The sequence below is a fragment of the Heterodontus francisci genome, chromosome 50, assembly GCF_036365525.1.
Source record: "Heterodontus francisci isolate sHetFra1 chromosome 50, sHetFra1.hap1, whole genome shotgun sequence".
Classification (NCBI taxonomy): Eukaryota; Metazoa; Chordata; class Chondrichthyes; order Heterodontiformes; family Heterodontidae; genus Heterodontus; species Heterodontus francisci.
Window position 1 is genome coordinate 6950540 of NC_090420.1, and position 13265 is coordinate 6963804.

Genomic DNA, 13265 nt, shown 5'->3' on the forward strand with positions numbered 1-13265 from the left:
ACAGATAGCCAAGTGGGAATATAAAGTTGTTGCTGTAATTGTGACCTGACTCCAAAAACAACAGGACTGGGTTCTGGACTGGAATGGAATGGAATTCTTCATTGTTTCTGTTGTTTGGCTTGCTTTGACTCATCGATTTTCTTGTTTTTCACTTTGTCGATGCCTTTGAATAATTGTGGATCCTTCTTCAGGGTGTCTTCTTTCACCAGGTAGTTCTGACCTCTGATGATGTTGATTGTAATCAGCTTCAATTCGCTGATAGTTTTGGAAGTGAGCAGATTTCCTTTGCTTGAGTGCACAACATGGAACTCAGTCTGACATGTGGACCCATTGGAGGATTTGAATGCCATCCCTGCATTGGAGTTGCATCCATCCAATAAGAAACCGAGTAGAAGTGACAGTTCAGTCAGTCGAATATGAGACTTTTAATGGCAGGGTTGTGAGTTTGAGTGCCATTCTGTTTTTCCCTTTTTTCAGGCTTCATGAGCAGAGAGTACAGGGAGTGTTTGAAATGAGCAAGTCTCGCTTTGATTCAGGACTCTTTCCTCTCAGCAGCATCTCACTATGAAAGATTGAATTTGATCTCATTTCATTCTCAGCTCGGGATCTGTGCGGCTCAGTGGCACTTCTGGCTGTCTCCCGCTTCACAATCCATCAGTACTGAGAAAGCAATGGGGAATATTACTCACATGTTGTGTTCTTTAATTTTTTGGAAAACTTGAATGTATGTATTTTCTTCCAAAACAAGGACACCAAGCCACTGTTAAGGTAGGGCTGAAATAGCTCAGTTGGGAGAGCGTTAAACTGAAGATCTAAAGGTCCCTGGTTCAATTCTGGGTTTCAGCAATTTCGCTTCCTTATGCGTCCCTTGCCTTGGTTCTGATTTTCCAGTTGCACAATTTACTTTGAGATTATTTGCCAAGCACCAGTGGATTGAATTTGAGAAACAACACAGAGTCATTTACAAGATAGAAGGTGGTCATTTGGCCTACCACGTCCATGCTGGCTCTCCCCGGAGCAATCTAGTCAGTTCCACTCACCAGCTCGATCCCTTTCCTCCTGCAAGTTTCTTTCCTTCAAGTATCCATCCAATTTCCTTTTCAAATCATTGATTGTCTCAGCTTCCACCACATTCGTGGGCCAAGACATTACCGCCCACAACATAAGAAAGTTGCCGGACTGAACATTGAGTTCAATAATTTCAGAGCATGACAGCCCCCCACTTTACTTTCATTTTCAGTCATTTTTAGTTATTTTTTCTTCCTTTTTTTTTTTTGCATTCCTTTTTACATTTTTTACAATCTTTTTTTGCATTTATTTAATTTCATCTTAGTTTGTTCAGTTTGCTTACCCACTGTATTTTTCAGGTTGTTTTTCTTCAGGTTTGCACTTGCTGATGTTCATTATTCAGTATATTCACACCTAATCTGTACTAATGCTTTGTCTTTCAACACACCATTAACATATTGTTTGCCTTTGCTCCGTGACCTTTTGGTCAGCTATGTGGCCTGGTCCAATCTGCACCTTCTCCTTTGTTATCTCTTGCCCAACCCCCACGTCACTTGTTTATAATCTGTGACTTTTCTAATATTTGTCAGTTCCGAAGAAGGGTCACTGACCCGAAACGTTAACTCTGCTTCTCTTTCCACAGATGCTGCCAGACCTGCTGAGTGAATCCAGCATTTCTTGTTTTTGTTTCAGATTTCCAGCATCCGCAGTATTTTGCTTTTATATAAGAAAGTTCCACCTCATCAAGGATGGAAAATACTTACATCTTCTATATTTGCTTATTCTCTATTTCTATGAGAATAGACTGGCAGTCAACATGAAAGGAAACCCAAAAATCTTCGAGCAGCATGTAAATGATAAGTGGGTAGTAAGAGGTTGAGTCGGGCCTATTAGGGACAAAAAGGATAATATAAGTTTAGAGGTGCAGGGCAATGTTAATCTACTTAATGAGTACTTTGCATCAGTGATCACTAAGGAAGTGGAATTTGACAAAATATCAGTGGAAGTGAAGAAAGTAGAGGCAATAGAGAGAGTACAAATTAGGAGAGGGAGGTACTAAAAAGGCTGGCTGTGCTTAGGGAAGATAAATCACCTGGTTCGGATTGCTCACATCCCAGGTTGCGAAAGGAAATGCGGATGCAGATAACGGAAGGGCTTGCTATAATCTTCCAATCTTCCCTGGATACGAGGGAGGTGCCAGAGGATTAAACAGTGGCAAATGTGACACCCTTATTCAAGAAAGGGTGTAAGGACAGTCCGGGTAACTACAGGCTAGTTAGATTAACAGCAGCGGTGGGTAAGGTTTTAGAAGGAATAATCAGTGTAAAAAATCAACAGTCACTTGGAGAGGTTCGAGTTAATTAAGGAGAGTGAGCATGGATTTATAAATGGGAGTTCATGCTTGACTAATCTAACTGCATTTTCTAATGAACTAACAGAGCAGGTTGATGAAGGGAATGCAGTGGATGTTGTTTATATGGATTTTAAGGAAGCGTTTGACAAGGTACCACATAAAAGGGCGGTTAACAAAATTGAGGTTCGTGGTATAGGAGGGTCAGTGTCCAATTGGATAGAAAATTGGTTTAAGGACAGAAAACAGCGAGTCTTATTAAATGGTTCTTTGTCAGACTGGAGGATAGTCGACAGTGGTGTTCCCCAAGGGTCAGTGCTAGAACCACTGCTTTTTTTGCTAAAGATAAATGACTTGGATCTTGGAATATTGAGTAGAATCTCAAAATATCCCGATGACAACAAACTTGGAGGAGCGGCAAACAGTGAGGATGATATGAACTGCCTGCAACAGGACAGTGATAGGCTAGCAGAATGGGCAGACAGGTGGCAGATGGAATTTAATAGTGAGAAGTGTGAGGTGATGTATTTTGGCAGAAGGAATAGGGAGAGGCAATATATACTTAATGGCACAGTTCTAAAGAGTGTACTGGAATAGAGGGACTTGGGGTTCATGTGCATCAATCTTTGAAGGAGGCAAGTCATATTGCGAGAGTGGTTCGCAAAGCATATGGGATCTTGGGCTTTATAAATAGAGGCATTGAGTACAAAAGCAGGGAAGTTATGCTGAACCATTATAAAACTCTGGTTAGGCCCCAATTGGAGTGTTGCTTCCAGTTCTGCTCAGCAGACTTTAGAAAGAATGTGAGGGTCCTTGAGAGGACGCAGAGGCGATTTACCAGAATGGATCCAGGGATGGGGGATTTTAGTTACAAGGTTAGGTTGGAAAAGCTAGGATTATTCTGCCTTTCTCAAAGGAGATTGAGTGGAGAATTGATAGAGGTGTATAACGCCTCTAGAGAACAGGCCATCCTGGACTGGGTATTGTGCAATGAGAAAGGATTAGTTAACAATCTTGTTGTGTGGGGTCCCTTGGGGAAGTGCGCCCATAACATGATAAAATTCTTCATTCAGATGGAGAGTGAGAGAGTTGATTCCGAGACTCGGGTCCTGAATCTAAACAAAGGAAACTATGAAGGTATGAGGCGGGAGTTGGCTATGATAGATTGGGGAACGTTACTTAAAGGGTTGACAGTGGATAGGAAATGGCTAGCATTTAAAGAGCACATGGATGAATTACAACAATTGTTCATTCCTGTCTGTGCAAAAGTAAAACAGGAAGGGTGGCTCAACTGTGGCTTACAAAAGAAATTAAGGAAAGTATTAGATCCAAGGAGGAGAAATATAAAATGGCAAGAACAAGCAGCAAACCTGAAGATTGTGAGCAGTTTGGAATTTAGCAGAGGAGGACAAAAGGATTGATTAAGAAGGGGGAAATAGAGTATGAGAGTAAGCTAGCAGAGAACATAAAAACTGACTGTCAAAGCTTCTATAGATATGTGTAGAGAAAAAGATTAGTGAAGACAAATGTGGGCCCCTTACAGTCAGAAACGGGGGAATTTATAATGGGGAACAAAGAAATGGCCGACCAATTAAATACATACTTTGGATCTGTGTTGACAAAGGAGGATACAAATTATCTCCCAGAAATGTCGGGTAACATAGGGTCTAGTGAGAAGGAGGAACTGTATGAAATCAGTATTAGTAGGGAATGTTTGGCAAATTGATGGGATTGAAGGCCGATAAATCCCCAGGGCCTAATAATCTACATCCCAGAGTACTTAAGGAAGTGGCCCTTGAAATAGCAGATGCATTTCTGGTCTTTTTTCAAAATTCTATCGACTCTGGATCAGTTCCAATGGATTGGACGGTAGTTAATGTAACTCCACTATTTAAAAAAAGAGGCAGAAAGAAAACAACGAATTATGTACCGGTTAGCGAGGCCTGGACAACGTATGCCAGCCAAGAGCGACGTCTCAATTCATTCCATCTTCGCTGCCTTCGGAGAATACTTGGCATCAGGTGGCAGGACTATATCTCCAACACAGAACTCCTTGAAGCGGCCAACATCCCCAGCTTATACACACTACTGAGTCAGCGGCGCTTGAGATGGCTTGGCCATGTGAGCCGCATGGAAGATGGCAGGATCCCCAAAGACACATTGTACAGCGAGCTCGCCACTGGTATCAGACCCACCGGCCGTCCATGTCTCCGCTATAAAGACGTCTGCAAACGCGACATGAAATTGTGTGACATTGATGACAAGTCGTGGGAGTCAGTTGCCAGCATTCGCCAGAGCTGGCGGGCAGCCACAAAGACAGGGCTAAATTGTGGTGAGTCGAAGAGACTTAGTAGTTGGCAGGAAAAAAGACAGAGGCGCAAGGGGAGAGCCAACTGTGCAACAGCCCCGACAAACAAATTTCTCTGCAGCACCTGTGGAAGAGCCTGTCACTCCAGAATTGGCCTTTGTAGCCACTCCAGGCGCTGCTTCATAAACCACTGACCACCTCCAGGCGCGTATCCATTGTCTCTCGAGATAAGGAGGGCCAAAAGAAGCCTGACATCAGTCGTGGGGAAAATGCTGGAGTCCATTATAAAAGATGTAATAGCAGAGTGCAATAATAACTCGTCTCCACTCCTCGTATTTCTAAATCCCACACATTCACCATAGTGTGAACAATTATTTCCTGTTGTGTCTCTCTCAGATTTGTAAACTTCACTGTATTGGAGTGAGGTGACATCTACTGGCGGGAAGCAAGAACTGCAATCAAGCAGCAGAAACTCCACAGTCTGTCAGGGTTCAAGAAACATTGCAATGTGAGGATACAGCGAAGTGGTTTGATTGGGTAGGTGGAGACATGATTCCACTTGTGGTGGTGTCTGAAGCAAAGACCAGAAATACAAAATTGTCATTAATAAAAGAAATGAGGAATTCATGAAAAATGTAGTAACGTAGTGAATGGTTAGAATGTGGATAGAATAGAAAGTGAGATTGGATGGACAGAAGCAGTCTGAAAGGATGGCTGAAACAAAAGGTGAGTGCCCTGAAACGTTAACTGTGTTTCTCACAGCACAGATGCTTACAGAGCTGCTGAACATTTCCAGCACTTTCTGTTTTTATTTCAGCATTTGCAGGATGTTGCTTTGATCTGAAAAAAAATGGATGATTGGCTGGGGGGTTCCAGTGAAATTCCACAGCAGCTAATAAAGCCTAACCTGTCAGTGGCTCGTTGGTCTAGGGGTATGATTCTCACTTAGGGAGTATGGTTAATTAACATGCGAGAGATCCCGGTTTCAAGTCCCGGACGAGCCCTGGTCTGCTGGCATTTTTAGATTAAGGTTATCTATTGGTTTCAGCCTTGCAGAAGGTGGAATTGACTTCCATACGGAGCTGGCTTGAGGACCAGACAACTGGATTCAAAGAGCTTGTCGACAAAATTGTAATTACCTAAATGTACAGATAGCCAAGTGGGAACATAAAGTTGTTGCTGTAATTGTGACCTGACTCCAAAAACAACAGGACTGGGTTCTGGACTGGAATGGAATGGAATTCTTCAGTGTTTCTGTTGTTTGGCTTGCAGTGACTCATCGATTGTCTTGTTTTTCACTTTGTCGATGCCTTTGAATAATTGTGGATCCTTCTTCAGGGTGTCTTCTTTCACCAGGCAGTTCTGACCTCTGATGATGTTGATTGTAATCAGCTTCAATTCGCTGATAGTTTTGGAAGTGAGCAGATTTCCTTTGCTTGAGTGTACAACATGGAACTCAGTCTGACATGTGGACCCATTGGAGGATTTGAATGCCACCCCTGCGTTGGAGTTGCATCCATCCAATAAGAAACCGAGTAGAAGTGACAGCTCTGTCAGTCGAATATGAGACTTTTAATGGCAGGGTTGTGAGTTTGAGTGCCATTCTGTTTTTCCCTTTTTTAAGGCTTCATGAGCAGAGAGTACAGGGAGTGTTTGAAATGAGCAAGTCTCGCTTTGATTCAGGACTCTTACCTCTCAGCAGCATCTCACTATGAAAGATTGAATTTGATCTCATTTCATTCTCAGCTCGGGGTCTGTGCGGCTCAGTGGCACTTCTGGCTGTCTCCCGCTTCACAATCCATCAGTACTGAGAAAGCAATGGGGAATATTACTCACATGTTGTGTTCTTTAATTTTTTGGAAAACTTGAATGTATGTATTTTCTTCCAATACAAGGACACCAAGCCATTGTTAATGTAGGGCTGAAATAGCTCAGTTGGGAGAGCGTCAGACTCAAGATTTTTCAATCCCAGGTTTCAGCAATTCTGCTTCCTTATGCGTCCCTTGCCTTGGTTCTGATATTCCGGTTGCACAATTTACTTTGAAATTATTTACCAAGCACCAGTGGATTGAATTTGAGAAACAACACAGAGTCATTTACAGCATAGAAGGTGGTCGTTTGGCCTATCACGTCCATGCTGGCTCTCCCCGGAGCAATCTAGTCAGTTCCACTCACCAGCTCGATCCCTTTCCTCCTGCATGTTTCTTTCCTTCAAGTATCCATCTAATTTCCTATTCAAATCATTGATTGTCGCTGCTTCCTCCACACTCGTGGGACAAGTCATTACCACCCACAACATCAGAAAGTTCCACCTCATCAAGGATGGAAAATACTTACATCTTCTATATTTGCTTATTCTCTATTTCTATGAGAATAGACTGGCAGTCAACATGAAAGGAAACCCAAAAACCTTCGAGCAGCATGTAAATGATAAGTGGGTAGTAAGAGGTTGAGTCGGGCCTATTAGGGACAAAAAGGATAATATAAGCTTAGAGGTGCAGGGCAATGTTGATCTCCTCAATGAGTACTTTGTATCAGTGATCACTAAGGAAGTGGAATTTGACAAAATATCAGTCGACGTGAAGAGAGTAGAGTCAATGGAGAGGGTACAAATTGAGAGAGGGAGGTACTAAAAAGGCTGGCTGTGCTTAGGGTAGATAAATCACCTGGTCTGGATGGCTGGCATCCCAGGTTGCGAAAGGAAATGCGGATGCAGATAACGGAAGGGCTTGCTATAATCTTCCAATCTTCCCTGGATACGGGGGAGGTGCCAGAGGATTAAACAGTGGCAAATGCGACACCCTTATTCAAGAAAGGGTGCAAGGACAGTCCGGGTAACTACAGGCTAGTTAGATTAACAGCAGCGGTGCGTAAGGTTTTAGCAAGAATAATCAGGGTAAAAAATCAACAGTCACTTGGAAAGGTTTGAGTTAATTAAGTAGAGTGAGCATGGATTTATAAATGGGAGTTCATGCTTGACTAATCTAATTGCATTTTTTGATGAACTAACAGAGCAGGTTGATGAAGGGAATGCATTGGATGTTGTTTATATGGATTTTAAGGAAGCGTTTGACAAGGTACCACATAAAAGGGCGGTTTACAAAATTGAGGTTCGTGGTATAGGAGGGTCAGTGTCCAATTGGATAGAACATTGGTTTAAGGACAGAAAACAGCGAGTCTTATTAAATGATTCTTTGTCAGACTGGAGGATAGTCGACAGTGGTGTTCCCCAAGGGTCAGTGCTAGAACCACTGCTTTTTTTGCTGAAGATAAATGACTTGGATCTTGGAATATTGAGTAGAATCTCAAAATATCCCGATGACAACAAACTTGGAGGAGTGGCAAACAGTGAGGATGATATGAACTGCCTGCAACAGGACAATGATAGGCTAGCAGAATGGGCAGACAGGTGGCAGATGGAATTTAATAGTGACAAGTGTGAGGTGATGTATTTTGGCATAAGGAATAGGGAGAGGCAATATTAACTTAATGGATCAGTTCTAAAGTGTTTGTTGGAATAGAGGGACTTGGGGTTCATGTGCATCAATCTTTGAAGGTGGCAAGACATATTGCGAGAGTGGTTAGCAAAGCATATGGGATCTTGGGCTTTATAAATAGAGGCATTGAGTACAAAGCAGGGAAGTTATGATGAACCATTATAAAGCTCTGGTGAGGTCCCAGTTGGAGTGTTGCTTCCAGTTTTGCTTACCACACTTAAGAAAGAATGTGAGCGTCCTTGAGAGGATGCAGAGGAAATTCACCAGAATGGATCCAGGGATGGAGGATTTTAGTTACAAGGTTAGGTTGGAAAAGCTAGGGCTGTTCTGCCTGTATCAAAGGAGAGTGAGGGGAGAATTGATAGATGTGTTTTCGGCTATGACAGTTTTAAATAAGTTGGCAAGGAAACATTGTTCCCGTTAACTATTGGTACAAGGACTAGGGGGACACAGATTGAAGGTTTTGGACAGGAGGTACAGGGGTAATGTGCGCAAGAACTTTCTTACACTGATTGGTGATGATCTGTAACTCGCTGCCCACGAGGGCGGTGGAAATGGAGACAATCGAGGATTACAAAAGGAATTTGAATGGGCACTTGAAGGAAATAATTTTACAGGGCTATGGGGATCGAGCAGACAAGTAATAACTCGTCTCTACTCCTAGTATTTCTAAATCCCACACATTCAATATAATGTGAACAATTATTTCCTGTTGTTTCTCAGATTTGTCAGCTTCACTGCATTGGAGTGAAGTGACATCTACTGGCAAGAAACAAGAACTGCCATGATGAGATCAGCCATGATTGTATTGAATGGCAGAGCAGGCTCGAGTGGCTGACTTGCCGACTCCGGCTCCTCGTTCTTTTGTTCATAGAATCATGCAGCACAGAAGGAGGCCATTCGGCCCCATTGTGCCTCTGCTGACTCTCTGACAAAAAGATGCAATTAGTCCAACCCCCTGCCAATTTCCCCATAATCCTGGAGAATTTCACTTGGAAATATTTGTCCAATTCCTTTATGAAAGTTATAATTGAATCTGTTTCCACCACCCTGTCAGACAATTCATTCCAAATCCGAATCAGTTACTGGGTAAAAAGATCTCTCCTCACCTCCCCTTGACATTTTTGGCCAATTATTTTAAATCTGTGTCCTCTGGTTACTGACCCCCAGGACAGTGGAAACAGTTTCTCCCTCACTACCCTATGAAAATCCTTCATGATTCTGAACATCTCTATTAAATCTTCCCTTAACATTCTCTACTCTGAGGAGAACAATCCCAGCTTCACCAGCCTGTCCAGAGAACTGACACCCCTCAACTCTGGTATCATTCTAGTAAATCTCCTCTGAACTGTCTCAGAAGCTTTGATGTCCTTTCTGAAGCCTGGTGCCCAGAACTGGATACATTACTCGAGCTGAGATCGAGCCAGCGACGCCCACATCCCACGAACGAATAAAAAAACGCTCCCGAACCAGTCCCCAATTCTTAAGCATTTATCGACGCTCCCTGCCCAGTCCCCAAATCTTATTCATTTAGAAACGTTCCCTGCCCAGCCTCCAACTCTTATTCAATTATAAACTCTCCCTGCCCAGTCCCCAATTCTTATCCATTTACAGACGCTTCCTGACCAGTACCCAAATCTTATTCATTAAGAGACGCTTCCTGCCCTGTCCCCCAATTCTTATCCATTTGCAGACGCTCCCTGCCCTGTCCCCAATTCTTATCCATTTACAGACGCTCCCTGACCAGTCCCCAAATTTTATTCATTTAGAGACGCTCCCTGCCCAGTCTCCAATTCTTATCCATCTCCAGACGCTCCCTGCCCAGTCCCCAATTCTTATCCATTTATAGACGCCGTTTCGGGAAGCCTCACCGGGAAAAGCTTCACCACCTCCATCCGCAGGGATACAGATGGGATTGTTCCATCTTATTGTGGCCCTGAGGCCCTGCTCCAGCTGTGTGAGCCCACAAAGTCTTCTCGCACTTTGTGAATATCCCGCTCCAACTCCGAACCCGCAGCTCTCGCTGCTGCCAAAGCTCTCTACTGCGCCTGCGCGCCCCGCTCCTGTCACAGATAGGGCGGATTCTAGGCTGCTGAGCATTCTGGGTATCACACCTGTCACTAATACTATTCTTTCAGCTGAAAGGTTTTATTACGTACATTTCATGACCTGGATTCGTCGTGAGTGTTTTCGTTTGCACCTGTCAATGCCTGGGAGGATCGAGTCAGCTTCACTTTGTAGCCATGAGTTTCTGGTGTGAGAAAGTGGTGTTTAACTCAGTATATTTCAGTTTTTGGTCTGTGACTGTGGGTATTATTCAGTACTTGTTTGTTTCTGCTATTGCTCTGTGAGTTTCATCACATATCTTTCAACAACTTGTATGTGAGCATCAGCTTTTGTCTAGATCTATCAGTTTCTGAGAAGTGAGAAAGGGTTTGATTCTATCCCAATCAGTTTCTGTTACATGCATGTGTCTTTAATCTGCACCTCCTCTGAGTGTGTCTTCGTCTCTGTACTTGTAGGTGAATATGTGTTTTGCTTTGTATCTCTCAATCTTTGAAGTGTGAGCCTGGGTTTGTACCTAATTTCCATTGTACCTTGCAGTTGGGATATGAAAGAAAGATTTTTCCACGTTACCTGCCAACTGCTGCTACGTGACTGTGGGTTTCACACTGTATCTGTCAACTTCTTGTCTGGTAATGCGAAGTTTACAGTGTACCTGTCAGTTTCTTGTATGTGAGTGTTGATTTCACTCTGAAAAGAATCATTGATCATAGAATAGTTACAGAACAAAAGGAAGCCATTCAGCTCATTGTGCTTGTGCTGCTTCTATGCACGAGCAACTCAGCTCATGCCACAGCCTCGTGTATTCCATGAAAACATGCAATTTTTTTCACTTCAGATAATTATCTTGTACCATTTTGAAAGCCATGGTTGAATCAGCCTCCATCACACTCTCAAGCAGTGCATATCAGATCTTAACCACTCGCTGTGCAAAAGTAGTTTTTCCTCATGTTGCCTTTGGTTCTTTTGCCATTCACCTTAATCGGTGTCCTCAGGTTACAGAGCCGTGAATAATATTCCCCATTGCTTTCTCAGCACTGATGGATTGTGATGCAGGAGACAGCCAGAAGTCCCACTGAGCCGCACTGACCCTGAGCTGGGAATGACATGAGATGAAGTTCAATCTTTCACAGCGAGATGCTGCAGAGAGATGAGTCCCGAATCAAAGTGAGACTTTGTCATACTTTTGCTGAATTTCATTTCAAACACTCCTTGTACTCTCTGCCAATGAAGCCTTAAAAAAGGGAAAAACAAAATGGCACTCAAACTCACCACCCTGAAATTAAAAGTGTAATGTTTGACTGACTGAACTGTCACTTCTACTCGGTCTCTTTTTGGATGGATGCAACTGTATTCTCCAACGCTGGGGTGGTATTCAAATCCTCCCATGGGTCCACATGTCAGACTGAGTTCCATGTTGTCGACTGAAGCAAAGGAAATCTGTTCAGTTCCAAAACTATCAGTGAGTTGAAGCTCATTACGATCATCATCATCAGAGGTCAGAACTACCTGGTGAAAGAAGACAATCTGAAGAAGGATCCACAATTATTCAAAGGCATCGACAAAGTGAAAAACAAGAAAATCGATGAGTCAATGCAAGCCAAACAGCAGTAACACTGAAGAATTCCATTCCATTCCAGTCCAGAAGCCAGTCCTGTTGTTTTTGGAGTCAGGTCACAATTACTGCAACAACTTTATATTCCCACTTGGCTATCTGAACTTTTAGTTAATCAAGCTCATTGAATCCAGCTCTCTGGTCCTCAAGCAGGCTCCATATGGAAATCAATTCCGCCTTCTGCAAGGCTGAAACCAATCAATGACCTTAAACTAAAAATGCCAAAGAAGAAGGGCTTGTCCAGGATTTGAACCCAGGATCTTTCACACATTAATTAATCACTCACCCTAAGCAAGAATCATACCCCTAGATCAACATGCCACTCATATCAGAACTTTCTTTTAGCTCCTGTGGAATTTCACTGGCAGCCAAAGCCGATCATCCATTTTTTTTCAGAGCAAAGCAACATCTTGCAAATTCTGAAATAAAAACAGAAAGTGTTGGAAATGTTCAGAAACTCTGGCAGCATCTGTGGAGAGAGAAACAGAGTTCACCTTTCAGGGCGTTTACCTTTTGTTTGAGCCATCCTTTCACACTGCTTCTGTCCACCCAATCTCACTTTCTATTTTATCTAGATTCCACCCACTCACTACCTAAATACATTTATCATGAATTCCTCATATCTTTTAATAATGACAATTATATATTTCTGGCCTTTGCTTTGGACTCCACCACAAGTGGAATCATGTCTCCATCAACCCAATCAAACCCATTCACTATTTCCTCACATTGCAATGTTTCTTTCACCCTGACAGACGATGGAAGTTCTGCTGCTTGATTGCAGTTCTTGCTTCCTGCCAGTAGATGTCACCTCACTCCAGTGCATTGAAGGTGACAAATCTGAGAGCACACAAGAAGAAGTAATTGTTCACGTTGTTCATTGTTCAGTGAACAGGTCCCTCTATTCCTGCACACTCTTTAGAACTGTGCCATTAAGTATATATTGCCTCTCCCTATTCCTTCTGCAAAAATGCATCACCTCACACAAGTCACTATTAAAATCCATCTGCACCTGTCTGCCCATTCTGCTAGCCTATCACTGTCTTGTTGCAGGTGGTTCCATTCATCCTCACTGTTTGCCACTTCTCCAAGTTAGGTGTTATCGGCATATTTTGAGATTTTTTTTTAGAATTAGAATATTACAGCGCAGTACAGGCCCTTCGGCCCTCGATGTTGCGCCGAGCTGTGAAACCATCTGACCTACACTATTCCATTTGCATCCATGTGTCTATCCAATGTCCACTTAAATGCCCTTAAAGTTGGCGAATCTACTACTGCTGCAGGCAGGGCATTCCACGCCCTTACTACTCTCTGAGTAAAGAAACTACCTCTCACATCTGTCCTATATCTATCACCCCTCAACTTGAAGCTATGTCCCCTCGTGTTTGCCATCACCATCCGAGGAAAAAGACGCTCACTATC

General features: G+C 43.0%; 1 non-coding gene across 1 annotated transcript; it reads left to right on the plus strand.

Annotated features, from left to right (window-relative positions):
- Positions 1 to 773: 773 nt before the first annotated feature.
- Positions 774 to 846, plus strand: trnaf-gaa (transfer RNA phenylalanine (anticodon GAA)). The gene has a single exon. It is a non-coding gene; the product is annotated as a tRNA-Phe (tRNA).
- The last annotated feature ends 12419 nt before the right edge of the window (positions 847 to 13265 follow it).